The sequence below is a fragment of the Cryptomeria japonica genome, chromosome 2, assembly GCF_030272615.1.
Source record: "Cryptomeria japonica chromosome 2, Sugi_1.0, whole genome shotgun sequence".
NCBI lineage: Eukaryota > Viridiplantae > Streptophyta > Pinopsida > Cupressales > Cupressaceae > Cryptomeria > Cryptomeria japonica.
The window spans coordinates 236,321,555-236,336,992 of record NC_081406.1 but is presented as its reverse complement, the minus strand read 5'-3'; the positions used below and the strand labels follow the sequence as shown (position 1 = coordinate 236,336,992).

The following is a 15,438-nucleotide window of genomic DNA, read 5'->3' as shown; positions in this document are numbered from 1 at the left end:
TAAAGACCAGTTGTGGGACATGCGGTGGGTCTTCCCAACCCACATCGACCCACGCGCCAACAACCCTATTTTCACCCATATCGAGCAAGAAATTGCAGAGTAAAAATACCTTTAAGATTGATGTAGACAAAAGATTTTACAATTGAATCTTGTTATGATAAAGTTTATTTAATATATTATTTGATGTTGACCAATAAGAATGATATCTAACTATAACTAACTAGTAATATTTCACACATTCTCTTGTATGAACTTTTTAACAAACCAAAGCACCCACTTTCCAAAATAATCCTTTTTGAAGAATGAATTAATAACCATATGCACAATTTAATATATTTCCTAAGTAGTTATCTGATGACTACTATTACCACATGTTTATAATCAAGCTGACTTGTTTATAGAGTTTATATTAAAAAAAATCAAGCTATAATAGAATAATTTTTTTTTGCTAGTTTTATTTTATTTTAGAATTAATCACCTACCTTTCACTTTACCCATCTAATTCACATTTGGTGGCATATTATCAACTTGTATTAAGATGGGGTCTTTACATTCATCAAATAATACTAGATCATAAAAGTTTATTGGGTGTGCAATTTTCACTTCTTTTTTTTTCGAGGTAAACATCAATGTGAAATGTAGAAGCATGTACAAGATACTAAAGAGTGTTGATTGTCATTTGATTAAAAAATGTGGAACAACTTTGAGCTACGAAGATATATGAATATGGGAGGAAATGGATGTATCAAGGATTGCTAAACTAATTTGTTTGGGTTATGTTTGATTCATAATTTTGAAAGGTTGATAAATAAAAGTTGTTAGGTTGACTATTTATCCTTTTCTAGACATGTCAAATGGTTCCTATTATGGAATTATATTTAGTTATTTACCAAAAGGTTGTGCCTGCAAACATTGATCAAAAAGTAGATGAAGTTGTTAATGATTCTAGAATGGCTCCATTCTATTTTAAGATTGACAATAATATTTTAACTTTCATGGGTGAGCCAAAGACATTGAGCAATGCCAAGGAAGAGAACTACTCACAAAAACAAATGATGTAGTAATAAAGTAATTAGTTCTAAAGCTAATCATGGATATAGTTTAAAAACCTATTGAGGAGGCAAGGATGTAGGGACTAGAACTACAGAAAGTGAGAGAAAAAGAAGTAGCTTGCAAGTTAGTATTTCCAAGTCTATATCCATATGATCCAAAGTTATAAGCAACAACAATAGATTTAGTTGTTGATTTTATTGTTTTGAGATTTCAAGACATCAATAATCATGCAAATAATAGATATAATAAAAAATCGAACAGTTTAAAATTATCTATTTGTAACAAAAATTATAATAATTCTAAAATGTTCAACATCCCCTTTGACCCAATGGGTTCAATTGCTATTATAGACCTTCAAATATATAGGTTTCAATAGTTCCAAAGTAGGAGAGAGATGCGCTTTTTGGTAAGCTGCAATCCTACGGAGAGGGCTTTCTAGAATACCTCAACATTGTTGTTAACAATTCTTAAATTTATCTATAATAATGGTTAAGCATAAAAATTTAAGCTATAAAGCTTTAGGAAGCTAGTGGTCTCATAGTTCGTTTTAAACCCCAACTTAAAGACATTCACTTAAAATTAATATATAAAAAAAATATCTGTACAAGATTTTATTTTATCTTGTAGCAGTTTTTTATATTTTTTATGAAATCTCAACTTATTTTTTTATAAACAAAAGTAGTGCACGTATTTTATATGTTAATTATGTTTGACATTAAACTATTGAAATAACTAAATGTTGAAATCAAAAGAACATGGGAATATCCTTTTTCGATGTGAAATGTTGAAAAGAAAATCAATTTATTGTTTTGACATTGAACTGTTGAAACGAGATAGAAAATTGAAATCAGAAGAACACTCTCCCATTATCAAGGAACGTGGCATGACATTTTCAAGTTCGAGAGAGAAACCCAAAATATGACACAAGAAATGCGAAGACTACGGAAATCCTGAATATAACATATGAATTCTCATGCTCGAAAAGTCCAAAATATAACGTGGCATAGTTGGGCTTGGCTACTTTTCCATGCCAGATACTCCAAACTCCAGAATATAACATTACAATCCGAATCTGTTGGAAAAATTGATCAGTCAAGCTTGACATCAGCCCTTCAAGATATGACGTAAGTTAATAGATTGGATCATATCAGCCGTTCAAAATTTGATGGAAATTCTATAAATTGGAGTGAATGACAAGCTTCACCATAGCAGGCCGCAGTGTTGCCCAAGTTCCAATCAATATGGCGTTAATTAAAGATGCTGAAGGCATAACACGGCGCATTGGCAATCATCACCCCAACCTGTGGGATGATGATTTCCTACAATCCCTCTCAAAATCTTATGATGTAAATTACTTTACTGTGTTTTAGTTTCTTAAAAGTTGCTGTCCTCATCTATTTTGTCTTATAAGTCTTGATTGGTTTTCTGATCTGTGCAGGATCCCTCTTATGGTGGACGTGCTGAAAAGCTGATTAAGGAGATAAAGGACATGTTCAATGCCCTTCATCTAAACTCTTCATCTGCAGACGATCTCTATCAACGTCTTTCAATGGTAGATGATGTAGAACACCTTGGAATTGACCGTCATTTTCAGAATGAAATTAAAGAAAATCTTGACTATGTTTACAGGTTTGCTTGGTTTTTAAGATTCAGGATTAGTATCATGTTTCTGACTCTATTTCTTTTGTTGGAGCCGAGGAAACTATATTTTACACTGTATGTTTCTGACTCTAATATGCAAGAATTGTTTGAATAGCAGATATTGGAATGATACCCATGGCATTGGATGTGGTAGAGAGAGTTCTTGCGTGGTTTTCGAATTCTTCGCCTGCACAGATATGGCGTCTCTTCAGGTGATATCTGCAATCATTTAATCAGAACTCATTTACTCATTTATCTTGCAAGATACATTTAAGAAAGCAAATTCTAACGAAGAAAAAAGTCATCCACACCATTTTTTTTTTAATTGTAAAGAAATGATTGATGATTGATACGTAATGTATAAATCTATTATATTAGTTAACTTTTTCCTCATTGTAAGAAAATTCAATACAATATGATTGACTATTGATGATTGATAAATATGCACTGCATCTATTTTACTCTTATCTATAATAACCTTCCAATCTTATTAATTGGATATTTGAACACACTAAATTTCATTTTCTTAAAAGTATCAAACATTCATATTAGATATACTTTAGGTTATATTAACAAACGATGAAATTGTTTCTAACTTGTTGTCATACCAGGTATGTTACAACAATTTAAAAGTAAAGATGGAAATTTTTTTTATTCAGACAATCAATCAAATGAGGAGGAGTTAAGGAGCATTCTAAATTTATTTCGAGCTTCACTCATTGCATTTCCTAAGCAGCAAGCTTTGGATGACGCCAAATCCTTTTTGACAGCATATCTAAAACAAGATCTACCGAATATTAATAATACTAATATTTCAAAAGAGGTATCCATATACATTAATATTCTCTTCATATTAAGTCTATGAATCTCTTTATTGATTGTAATTCTAATTTATGTGTTGTAACAGATAGAATTCAATCTAGAGTATTGTTGGCACACCAATGTGCCTAGGTTAGAAGCAAGGACATATATTGACATATATGGAGATACCAAGACTACCAACAAGTAATTTTAATATCCTCTAACATACCCATCTCCTCTTAATTTTAAAACTTAGCTTTTTTTTTTAAATTTACATTAAATATTTTTCATGTTAACTCGAACAAAAATTTGAATGTTTTAAGTTTACTTGAACATCTTTAAAATATATTAACATTGTAAGTGTTAAATTGTTGTAGTATTTTCAACTTAAAACTTTTAGAACTAGCAAAGCTAGACTTCAATATGATCCAATCAATTCAACACCGTGAGCTTCAAATTCTCTCAAGGTAAAAAATTCATATTATGTAAGATTTTCTAATTGTTTGAAGAATAATTTTTTCATGATAGAATTTATATTGAAATAGTTAAAAAAAAAGTTGATATAGTAATGTGTTCGTGTTTTAGATGGTGGACAAAGTCTAGTCTAGCTAAACTAGAATTTGCTCGCCATCGCCATGTGGAATTTTATTTTTGGGCAGCTAGAGTGTGTATTGAGCCAAAATAATCTACTTTTAGAATTGGGTTTTCAAAGATGGCTACCTTTGTCACTTGTTTGGATGATATTTATGACACTTATGGAACTTTAGATGAACTTAAAATCTTCACAGAAGCCATTAAAAGGTACTTGTTTACTTATATTGATAAGATGGGGTCATATAAATAAAGATATCAAACCATATTCATGCTAAATATCTACTTGTTTTTGTAGGGATCATGGCTTCCATGTAAATAAATAACACATTGATGATAATACATTGTAATTTATATTGGGTAGATAGAAATTGGTTTATTTCTCCATATTTATCATATACTTTCTTAAAAATATTTCTATTGATATTAATATATAACAAATATTCTGATTTATTAATATATTGATTGATAGAAAGATAGATGTAGATATTGTGTTAATATATTATTTTGTGCTTTATGAAAGGTGGGATTTAGCATCTATGGAAGGACTTCTTGAATTTATGAAGTTGACATTCAAAGCATTTGATGAGGGTGTGAGGGACATGGCTCAAGAGGCTGAAAAATCTCAAGGAAGAGACACACTTGACTATGCACGTAAAGCTGTATGATTTTATAATATTTATTTTTGATATGTATAATTAATATTCTATTAGTCAAAGTGTATAGAAAATGATTAAGATATTCGCTTCACTATGTTTAAAAATTTGAAATGCAACTTCAGGGCTATTTAAAAAAGTGACAACTTAAAATGTATATCTTCAATTCAAATATGAAATAAGTTACAAAATATCTTATGTAGAAAAACACTCTTCTCTCAATTTTACTGATCTATTGACCTCTATTTTTATTGTACATAAAGAGAATATTTTTATTATCATTTCTAGTACTTGTTAATCATTATTGATATTAAAACTCTGTATTAATTTAGAAATTTATCATTCATTTTTTTATATTAGGTTACCAAAAAAATATTCTAAATGATGTCATATATTGAGTATGAGGGCCTTTTCCTATTAGTGTGATCTAGGACTTACCTTTTATTTTTATTATTTACCATTCTAAGCTTTTTTCCTTTATTATTTTTTATCTCCCTAACCTTATATTTTTATTATTTACCATTCTATGTTTTTATTTCTTTATTTTTAAAGTCTAACCTAATATTTTAAAGTAGTAGACTAGTGATCTTCTATGAGTGTCAAATATTAATCTTAGAATTATAGGTGTATATAATAGAAGGTTTACAATGAAAGAAAATTGGTAGGTATGCATGACCTACCGAAATATAATTGAATAAAAACTAGAATCAAAGAAAAACAACTAAAGTAAGGAGTACATCACCCATCCTATCACTAAGCACATGCTAGTGCACTAGGACGAGGGAGAGGCGGGCCCTCCTACTAATGAAGAATTCAATAGGGTGACACTTTAAAATGAATGTTAGGGAATTCCTAGCCATCTTGAGGGTATTGAACTACAATAAACAACAATATTTCTTAGGTAGGTTAATAAAGAAAAAACAACTCATTGATATGGCCTTACATATTACTAGAATAATTTCTTAAAAGGAAGTAATCCAACCCCTCCACTAAGGAGATTATGATAAAACACTATTATTGTCCAAGTGGTTCCATTAATCATAAAATGATGGTAGCATTCTTTGAGTAGTACTTTACTAAGAGTGCAAAAAACACTTAGTTTATTGACTAGGTTTGTTAAACACATAAAAATTATAGCTCCAATTAGTTCATTTGTGACTATTTATAACAATAAAAAAAAGTAAGTATGAAAAAATTTATTATGAAAATAAAACATCGAGCACTTCCATTAAAATAATTCAATTTATACCAATCTAGAGTTAAAAACAAAATAGAACATCTATTGAGAAACTAGAAATTATAACCATGTAATTAGGTCAAGGTGTTGTGGCTTCAAATAAAATAGATTGGCAGGAAATTGATATTAGATTAAATGAAAAAAATAGAAAATAAATCTAGTTTGAGAACCCCATTAATATAGGCAACTCCAAATGAGGTGTTTGAATGATGCCAATATCTAAGAAGCTAGGAAACTATCATGACCTAAATGAATTCCATGAAGAAAAAAATCTCAATGAAAGAGAAATTAAATAAGGTGAGAAAATAGGATAGCAATGGATTAAAAACATATTTATTCTACAAACCCAAGTGAACAAGAGATATTTATTTCATATCACTTGTCAAGTTATAAAGGATGGAGGAAAAAGGATTCAGAACTTCATAAAGAAAGTTCAAAATATAATTCTTTGACATAGTTTGAAAATTCCACCAATAATCAAATTATTATATTAAAAAATAAATTTTTATGTTTTGTTTGAAAATAATTTGGATGCACTTAGTCCTAAAACCTATCAAATTCGTTCTTCAATTTCTTACTAAAATAATTTGTAGATTTTGTTTTATATATTTTAACTAATATTTAATTGAAAATATGTTTATAAATATTAAGTTATTGTTTGTCCTACATTCAAAGGAAACCTAGTGTGAAAGGTGGAACAAATAATACCCATATCTATCTTGTTATGGTTTATAAGATACACTTTAATATAAAGATTTTAATTCGTGTGGCAATAAAAATTAAATATTAAAATGTTTTTTTTTCTTTTTGGGTAAAAGGTTTAAAGCCTAAATAAATGTTGATATGTTAACTATTATTTCATAGTTATTTTTACCCTCTAATATATTTTCATTTTTTATACAATACTATATGTAATTAATATTATTCTCTTTACTAATATCAATAACTATTTTTCCTTGACACAATGGAGGGATTTAAATTTTATGTTTTTAAAAATTTTACGGATATATTTTTTTGATAGGTGAACACTCTTTATTGGAGCTATGAAAAAGTGGGGCCACAATGGGGGACCCCATCCCTGAGATTAGGCCAAGGCATTAAAACCTCCCCAATCAACACTTATGAGTCTTTTTCACCTTCTTCCCTCGTCTGACATCCTCCTTCCTCTTATTTTACCTTCTTCCCTCGTCTGACATCCTCCTTCCTCTTATTTTACCTTCTTCTCACCTCCGCAATCTTCCTTCCTCCTCTTTGAACCTTCACCTAGTTCTCTAGGAATAAAAAACTATGATATATGAGACCTAAACACCTCTCTCTTAGTTCTCAATCCATACTATTGACATGGCATCTTACTCCCTCCATCAATCTCTTGCTGCCATTGACCCACCCACCACCATCCTTTCTTTTTTTGTTGATAATTCTCCCAAATCCATCCTCTATCACCCATTTATCATCATCCAAACCAGCTCAGGTGGGAATTGAACTTAGAACCCAACATTAACACTAGATGGACAAGAACCATTGCAATGCAGGGTCATCCCCAATTTTTTTATGGATATTTGATTTAATATTCATTTTTAATATTATTTTCTATTGTTCTTAGGAATTTAATTAATTTAAAGTATTAATATTAACCTGGAATATTGTTTAAATACAGTGGGAAGTTTATATAGATGCTTACTTTCAAGAAGCAAAGTGGCTTGCTATGGGTTATATACCATCTTTGGAGGAATATTTAGAGAATGGAAAAGTAAGCTCTAGGCCTCGTGTTGTGACCTTATAGCCTGTACTCTCATTAGATGTTCCCATTTCTAATGATGTTCTTAAAGAAATCGATTATCCATCAAGGTTCAATGAGCTTTTATGCTTAACCCTTAGATTAAGAGGTGACACAAAGACTTTCAAGGTATGCTATAAGTTTAGATAATTTAACTTTCAAAATTTCATATTTGTTCATGTAGATGATCAATTGGTTTGATTTAAAAAAGAATTATATATGAAAATTTACAAAAATATGAGATTATTTTTTAAGGCTAAGGCAGATCGTGGAGAAGTGGTATCATGTATAACCTGTTATATGAAAGACCATCCAGGATCTAGAGAGGAAGATGCATTGGAGTATCTCAATTATTTCATTGACGAAAAACTCAAAGAATTAAATTGGGAATATTTAAAAATTGATAATGTTCCAATAACTACCAAGGATTATGCATATGCTTTATCAAAAGGTCTCCAACTTCTCTACAAAGAAAGAGATGGATTTAGTGTTTCAGGCATTGAGACAAAGAATCTTATAACCAAAACCATGATTGAATCAGTTCCTATGTGACTTTTTAATTAGGGTACATATATTTTATTAATAATGGTGTCCTTTGCATGAGGAAGACCAGAGGTTTTCTTTGCCTGGTTCTTTCCTACCGGTGCTCTTTGAACCAAGACTGTAAAATTCAATTTCCAAATTAATGAAAATAGAGATTTCCAAAAATGATTAATATGTTTTTTTATTGAGAATTCAAGATTTTGTCTAATAATTGTAAAAATGATCAAATTAGGAAAATATCATATATGGAAACATGTCATTAGATATATGCCCACTTTTAAAAAAATATCAAGAATCATTGTGTTCAAAATTTATTTATCATTTTATTTATATTAGATTCATTGGTATATAAAATTGGTAATTATATTATAACCACTAGATTTAAATTTAAATTGCTCATTTAATAATTTTAACAAGGTACTTGAATTAGAAATTCTATTCTTCTTTTCTATGCAATCTTAGACACTTGATAGTTTTTTATTTTCTTTTTTTTTAATTTTTAAGTTTGAGTTATGTTGTTTAGATATATTTCATGAAATTCAAATGAGTTAAATGCAAAGATTCCATGTGTTTCAATCTAATATCATAGTAATTCAAAATTGTGAAAGATTGTAATTAGACTTTCTTGTGCACATTATAGTTTGTTACATGTCTCTTCATGTTAAATTTTCCTTATTCTATTGTGCTTTTCTTTTGACTCTATTTGTTTGGAACTAATCAAGAAATAGTGGTTATTTCAGGATTTTATCTTCTTGATTAAGTTCTAATGTTATCACTACAAAATAAGCTCTCCCCCCTTGTCTCTTCATTTTGAATATCTTATATAATTTTATGTATACAATTAGTTTTGGTTCAAATTTGAAGTGTACTTTCATAAATCTAAAACTTGAATCATGGTCATAAGTTTTAGTATTAGATTCTCATTTTCATACACCTAATTAATTCAATGAATTGATTCACAACATAATCAAATTAATTTTGCGACTATAAATTTATTTATTTGTTTTGTATAATAATCATTTCATTTATCTATTTTTGTTTTCAAAAAAATATAACATTTGAATTAGAACAAAATTTCATGCATTTTTATGTCTTTATAAAAACTAAATTTCAATGGTGATAAGTATGTCGCAGTACCAAAATTATCTCCAATACATGTTCTTATAGTTGAAGGTAGGTTGTGTTATTGTAAGTAACTCACATAGACTTGGAAAAAATAAAATCTATCATTGCAATTAACTCCATATCTTGTAATTGGTTATAAGTAACTCTACAATTATTTTTTGTAACATCTATAAAATTTAACTATACCTATTACTCTGGGTCAACAAAATTGTAAATAAAGTCATTATAGTTTCACATGTACAAGAAATAAAATGGACACATACCACAAAATTACAATGAAATACACATACAATGAAATAAGATGTTAGTGCTCATATAAACTAGCACAATTATAACAAAAAAATTAAAACAAATGTAATACCCGCCAAAATATCCTAGAGAAACTAACCATCTAATATGCAAATAGAGATGTTTTTTTTTTTAAACATCTCCTAATACAACATGTATAATTAAATACTCATATACATTTAACATTCAATTACAAGATATACATGTATCCATCATAAACATTATCAAAAGCATAATCATATAATCTCATTATGCAAGTGGAAATAAACACAACTCACAACATCTATCCCTAGGGTATCTCAACATCATTACTTAAAATCTTCATTATGAAAAAATCAACATAATCATAACATCATAACTAATATCATAATACAAGAGAATGGAAGAGAAATGACCCAAAATTACAATAATTTTCAAAAAGGTTTGGAATAAAGGCACATTGACCATTGGCAGCAGGAAGGTCAAGGTGACTGAAACCATGATCACTGAGGCAACAGGTCTTCCGATGGATGACATCAAGGTCTATAGGGATGGGAAGATTTCAGATGCTATTGTGAAGAAATTTCCTAAGGATAAGGAGGAGAAAACCAGATTGGTGAAAGGCATCCATACATACTACTCGCCAAAGGTAATTAAGTGAATTTGGCAAAGGGTTTTGCTTGCTATTATGGAATTTATCACTTTTGATGGGAGATTTACTAGGGTTTACAACTATCATTTTTTCATTCTTAACCATTTATAATTTAAAGAGAAAATTTCCCTTCCATATTATCTTTTCTATGCCCTAAATGTTGGGATTAAGGATGCAATTTCCAACCCCAATACCAATCCTGCAATGCATGAGGGTCTGATGGGGATTTTGTATAATCACATCAAGAATACTATCCTCCATCTCAACATTGTCAAGGTTTCTGAGTCAGAACAGGAATTGGATGACTTTGATGATGAGGATGGTAATGGCTATGACATGGAATCTGAGGTAGAGGATGACCCCCAAATTGCTAGGCCAAGCAAGAGAAAAATAAAAATAGGGCATGAGCTACAGAACAAAGGGTCAGCCAAAATGAAGTAGAGGGAGGAGGATGATGATAGCTGGTATGAGGAGGAAAATGAGACTGATGATGGCATGGATACTGAAAGCGAGAAAGTCCAAATCCTCTTGAGCTAGAAGCAGAAAAGGAAAACTCCTAAAAATGAGGATGTGGGAATGAAGAATCGATTGCCTCTCATGACTGGATCTAAGGACAAGGGTCTAGTTGGGGAGGACACAGCCATGAAAGAAGCTCAGAGCCCCGATGTCAGGGAGGTAGGTCTTGAGGTGAATTTGGTGCTTGTTGAAGACAAGGCCTAGGAAGGCCATCATCTGGATATTGACCTTTGCATCAAAAATGACATAGATATCTTCAACAAGGTTTTCCTCTGGCTGAAAAAGGAAATTACTAGCATAAAAACCAAGCAAGCCTAGGAAGCCAGAAAAATTGAGACTTTAGAAGCTATTGGCATGCGTAAATTTAACTCCCTCCCCGAATCTCTTAGTGAGCTTAGCAAAGCTATCAATAATGTTGAGGAGATCATTAATGCTTATTGGAATAGCTTCCAAATCTTGGAGAATAGAGCTAGGGATACTGAAAAAAGACTCGAAGGAGTTGAGAACATTCTCAAGAAGATTGGTGAGAAAAGTCATAAGATCCTTCAGGCCCCCTCTGCTAGTATGAAGGCTCTTATAAGTAAACTTGAGAATGACCATGGGGATAAGGCCTCTGCGAGCATCATTGATGTGAAGGAAGACACCCTTGATGATAAGGAGACATGGCTTGGAAGAAGATCCCAAGCGAGTACCAGAAAGATGCAAAGCCAAAGCAAGGAAATTGATGATATCAAGCAGACAACTAATAATATGGAGCAACTGGAGCTGTAAGCCGCTGAGATGCTTCAAAAATTTACCTAACCTGGGATCTTTCTCTATCGGTCCTGTATATTGTTGGTTGTCTCTAGTTTGCTGGCCTCTTTGTTCGTCAACTGTCCTTTTCTTGTTTGTTGTATTTTGCATTTTGTTGCACTTTATTGCATATCTTATGATATTTTATTTGTAATGGGTTTCAGGGGCCCATCAAAACCTATTTTCCCTTATTCAAAAACTAATATCTGTTGGATTGTTGGCATGACAAAATCAGTTAATCCAGAGAACCGGTATATGTGCTAAGATTTGTCATTGATGTCCAACATTTACCAGTGAAGACACTAACTGGTGAAGTGGTATAGAAAAAGTGGTTTTCTTTCAGTAAGAAAAAGTGATGACTTACAAACACATGGAAACAACATTGGTAAAAAAAGATCAAAGGTTCAATCAGCTCAAGGAAAGATAGACAAAGCCAACTAGTCTGTCATTCAGGAAGATCGGTCACTCTGATGATGATGAAGTCACAAAAGGTGACTCGGGCAAGAAAACTTGAAGTTGTATGCAAGCCAGAATCACATTGGAAAGCAGGGGAAGAGACTTGATGCTAGCACAACAAACTGGAATTCAAAGGATGGACTAGTGAATATAAGTGCAGTGGCATACCAGTACACCGATATAATAGAAGGAAGACAGGTGATCACCATAAATTTTGGAGCGGTGATCAGTTATTCAATTGTGGTGGCGAAAGACGAGTTGGTGAGCTTGTGTCTACGCCAAATCACTTGTTGGTAAGGTCAATTTGGGTTATCATGCAGTCAAGCATGATTACTAGCAGTTTTTTTGGTTTGCACTTAATTGACTGAACATGACCTAGAAGCTACTATCTTTGGGAGATGCAGTGACAAAATTTGTTGTACACTTGGTAGAATTGTTGTAAGTCATGTACAAAAAGAGTGGAAGATTTTTGAATTTGATTTTTTTTGAAATCCATGATTGCTTTGATTAAGGGAACGCTTGAAAGTGTCGGTAGAAAATCTATAAAGTGTTTTTTAGTTTATTCAGAAGATTTTGATCGTGAAATTTGCAGCAAGCAGATCTTGTTGAAGGTGATTCAAAGTGAAGAGCAAAGAGAATAGAAGTGCTAAAATGTTTTAGCCCAGTAGAGTGAGTTTGAGGTAGATCGGCATAGTACAGAGCCGAAGAACAAAGAATCGATAGAGTGGAGAGCCGAAGGTCATAGGATCGACAGAGTGCAATGCCGATGGATAGGCGACCGACTGAGTGAAGAGCCGAAGGTGTAAGAAGAAAACCGGTATTGTGCAGAGAAGACACAACCGGTGTGGATTGAGTGTGATGCATATTGAGATTTGATCAAGCTATCAGTAGCTAATACATTAGATCATCCATATGTTGCTTTCTAACTACTGTAACATAAATCCCTTAACCGGGTTGACTTTTGTTGGTATTTTGTTATGGTTTTGTCATTGATGTCAACACCTACTAAATTCACCTACTTTGGAGATCCAGCAAAATTCACCGACAATCAGTAAACTATTCAAAATAGTCACTGGTATATGGTTAACCGACAGGATATAATGTTCACCATTACCTACATTGACATGGAAGACACTTGGTAATGTCGAAGACATCATGTGGACACTTTTCTTTTAAGTAATAATCATTGGTATATTCTCATTTGCATATTTTCTTTTACCGGCAAATAGGTCCAGGTTATCTAGGGTTAAACCGGCAGGTTTATCTTTTCCAGATCAGCATGGCATGCTATGGAGATGATTTATTATTGTTGTAAATGCATTAAGCTGACATGTTCAATTGGTTATTGCATCAGATATTGTATTATTTGTAAAATGTTTTTATTGTAATATCTTGTAGAGCTAACCTACTAAAATTGGTCTTAGGGTATGATATAAATGTAAGATCTTATTTGTAAGATCAAGTGTGGAATGCGAAAAAGATTTAAGGAAGGTTATATGCGAGATCAAGCAGAGATATACATGAAGACATCATTTGAAGGTGAAGTTAGATTTTTGTAGAAGCATATCAGCATTACACTGGTACTGAATCCAGCATATGAAGATGCTATTTTGTGCAGTACATTCTCATTGGATTTAACCATCCAATTGTAGTCAGTGTGACTCCCATCTGTGATTGAGCAGTGAGCTCTAGGCTATTGGCCTTTCTGCATGTGCAGACCCCTCTTTGTACACTTACTATCTACAGTAGTATCATCTGATTGTGGGTAAGGTTTCCCATCATGGTTTTTCCCCTTACTGTGTTTCCACGTACAAATATTTGTGTCATGTGTTTTGGATGACTTTATGTTTATGTTTCATGCATTAATTCTTACCGGTATAGCAATTTTCTGTTAACACTATTTACCGGCATACTTAACTGTCTTACCGAAACTAAGCATTAAGTTGGTTAATAAGATTTTGGTTTGAATTTATTAGACAACTGATTCACCCCCCCCTCTCAGTTCTCCCTGGGACCTACAATTGGTATCAAAGCCTAGTCCTCTTTTTGCAGAAGTTTAACAACTTGAGGAGATCCAATGTCTACTAATTATTTCAGAAAGGATAGTCCTAAACTTGATGGAACCAACTATGGAATATGGAAAATCAGAATGGAGACACATTTGAGTTGCATTAGTAAAGACATCTAGGAAGTTACAAAGAATGGTTATATTGTTGTTGTAGCTGGTCAGACTGATCCCATTACTTTAGCTAAAGATGAAGAAAATGATTGCAAAGCAAGAGAAGCACTTTTGAGCGCATTATCAAATCAACAAATCATGGGATTATCAGATAGATCCACTGCAAAAGCTACTTGGGATCATTTGGAAACACTAAATGAAGGGGATTCCATAGTCAAAATTGCAAAACTTGAAAGCTTCCGAGTCAGGTATGAACATCTGAAAATGGAAGAAGATGAAAGGATTTCTGCTTTTATGGAAAGAGTAAATGAAATTGTTTTAGGTATCAAATGTTGTGGAGGAACCTTGAGTGAAAATGAGATTATTTCAAAAATCTTAAGAGGTTTGCCACCAGCATATAAAATGAAGGTTACTGCTATTAATGAGTTGAGAACAATGCCTAATATATCAGTAACTAGGGATACATTAATTGGAAAACTTTCAGCTTTTGAAATTGAGGAATTTGGTCATGTTGCTACTATAAAAACTAATTTGGCCTTCAAAGCATCAACATCATCTGCTCCATCTTTCGATAAATCAGACTAGAGAGCCTTTTATGCAAGAGAACTTGAAGAAACCAGGAAAGAAAATGAAGAGCTTGAAGAACTTGAAGCACTATTTGCAAGAAAAATGCCAAAAGGTCCAATTGGAAGTAAGTATGAAGGTAAAGCACCCTTTAAATGTTTCAACTATAATAAGATTGGTCATATGGCTTCAAGATGCCCTGATAGACATGCTAGACTAAGAGAAGAAGCTAGAAGGACATACAAACCCAATCCTGAATATCAGAGATACAGATTTAGGAAAAACAAAGATAAATCTTGTTACATTGCTGATGAAGGTGTGACTGATGATTCTGATGAGGATTCAGCAAACAATGGATGGGTCTTTGTTGCTATAACAGAAGGTCAACCGGTACCTATTGCTCAACCGATAGAACAAGCCCTAGCAGCTAAAGTGGAATCAAAGGATGAATGGATTATTGACTCAAGATGCTCACATCACATGACTGGAGACAAAGGTAAATTCTTGAACTTTCAAAAATACAATGGAGGTATAGTAAGATTCGGAGATGACAAAGCCTATTCAATCAAAGGTAAGGGTTCAATATCT

General features: G+C 32.0%; 1 pseudogene; it reads left to right on the top strand.

Annotated features, from left to right (window-relative positions):
* The first annotated feature begins 2,243 nt into the window (after window positions 1-2,243).
* On the top strand, window positions 2,244-8,412 carry LOC131046583 (alpha pinene synthase, chloroplastic-like; annotated as a pseudogene).
* The last annotated feature ends 7,026 nt before the right edge of the window (window positions 8,413-15,438 follow it).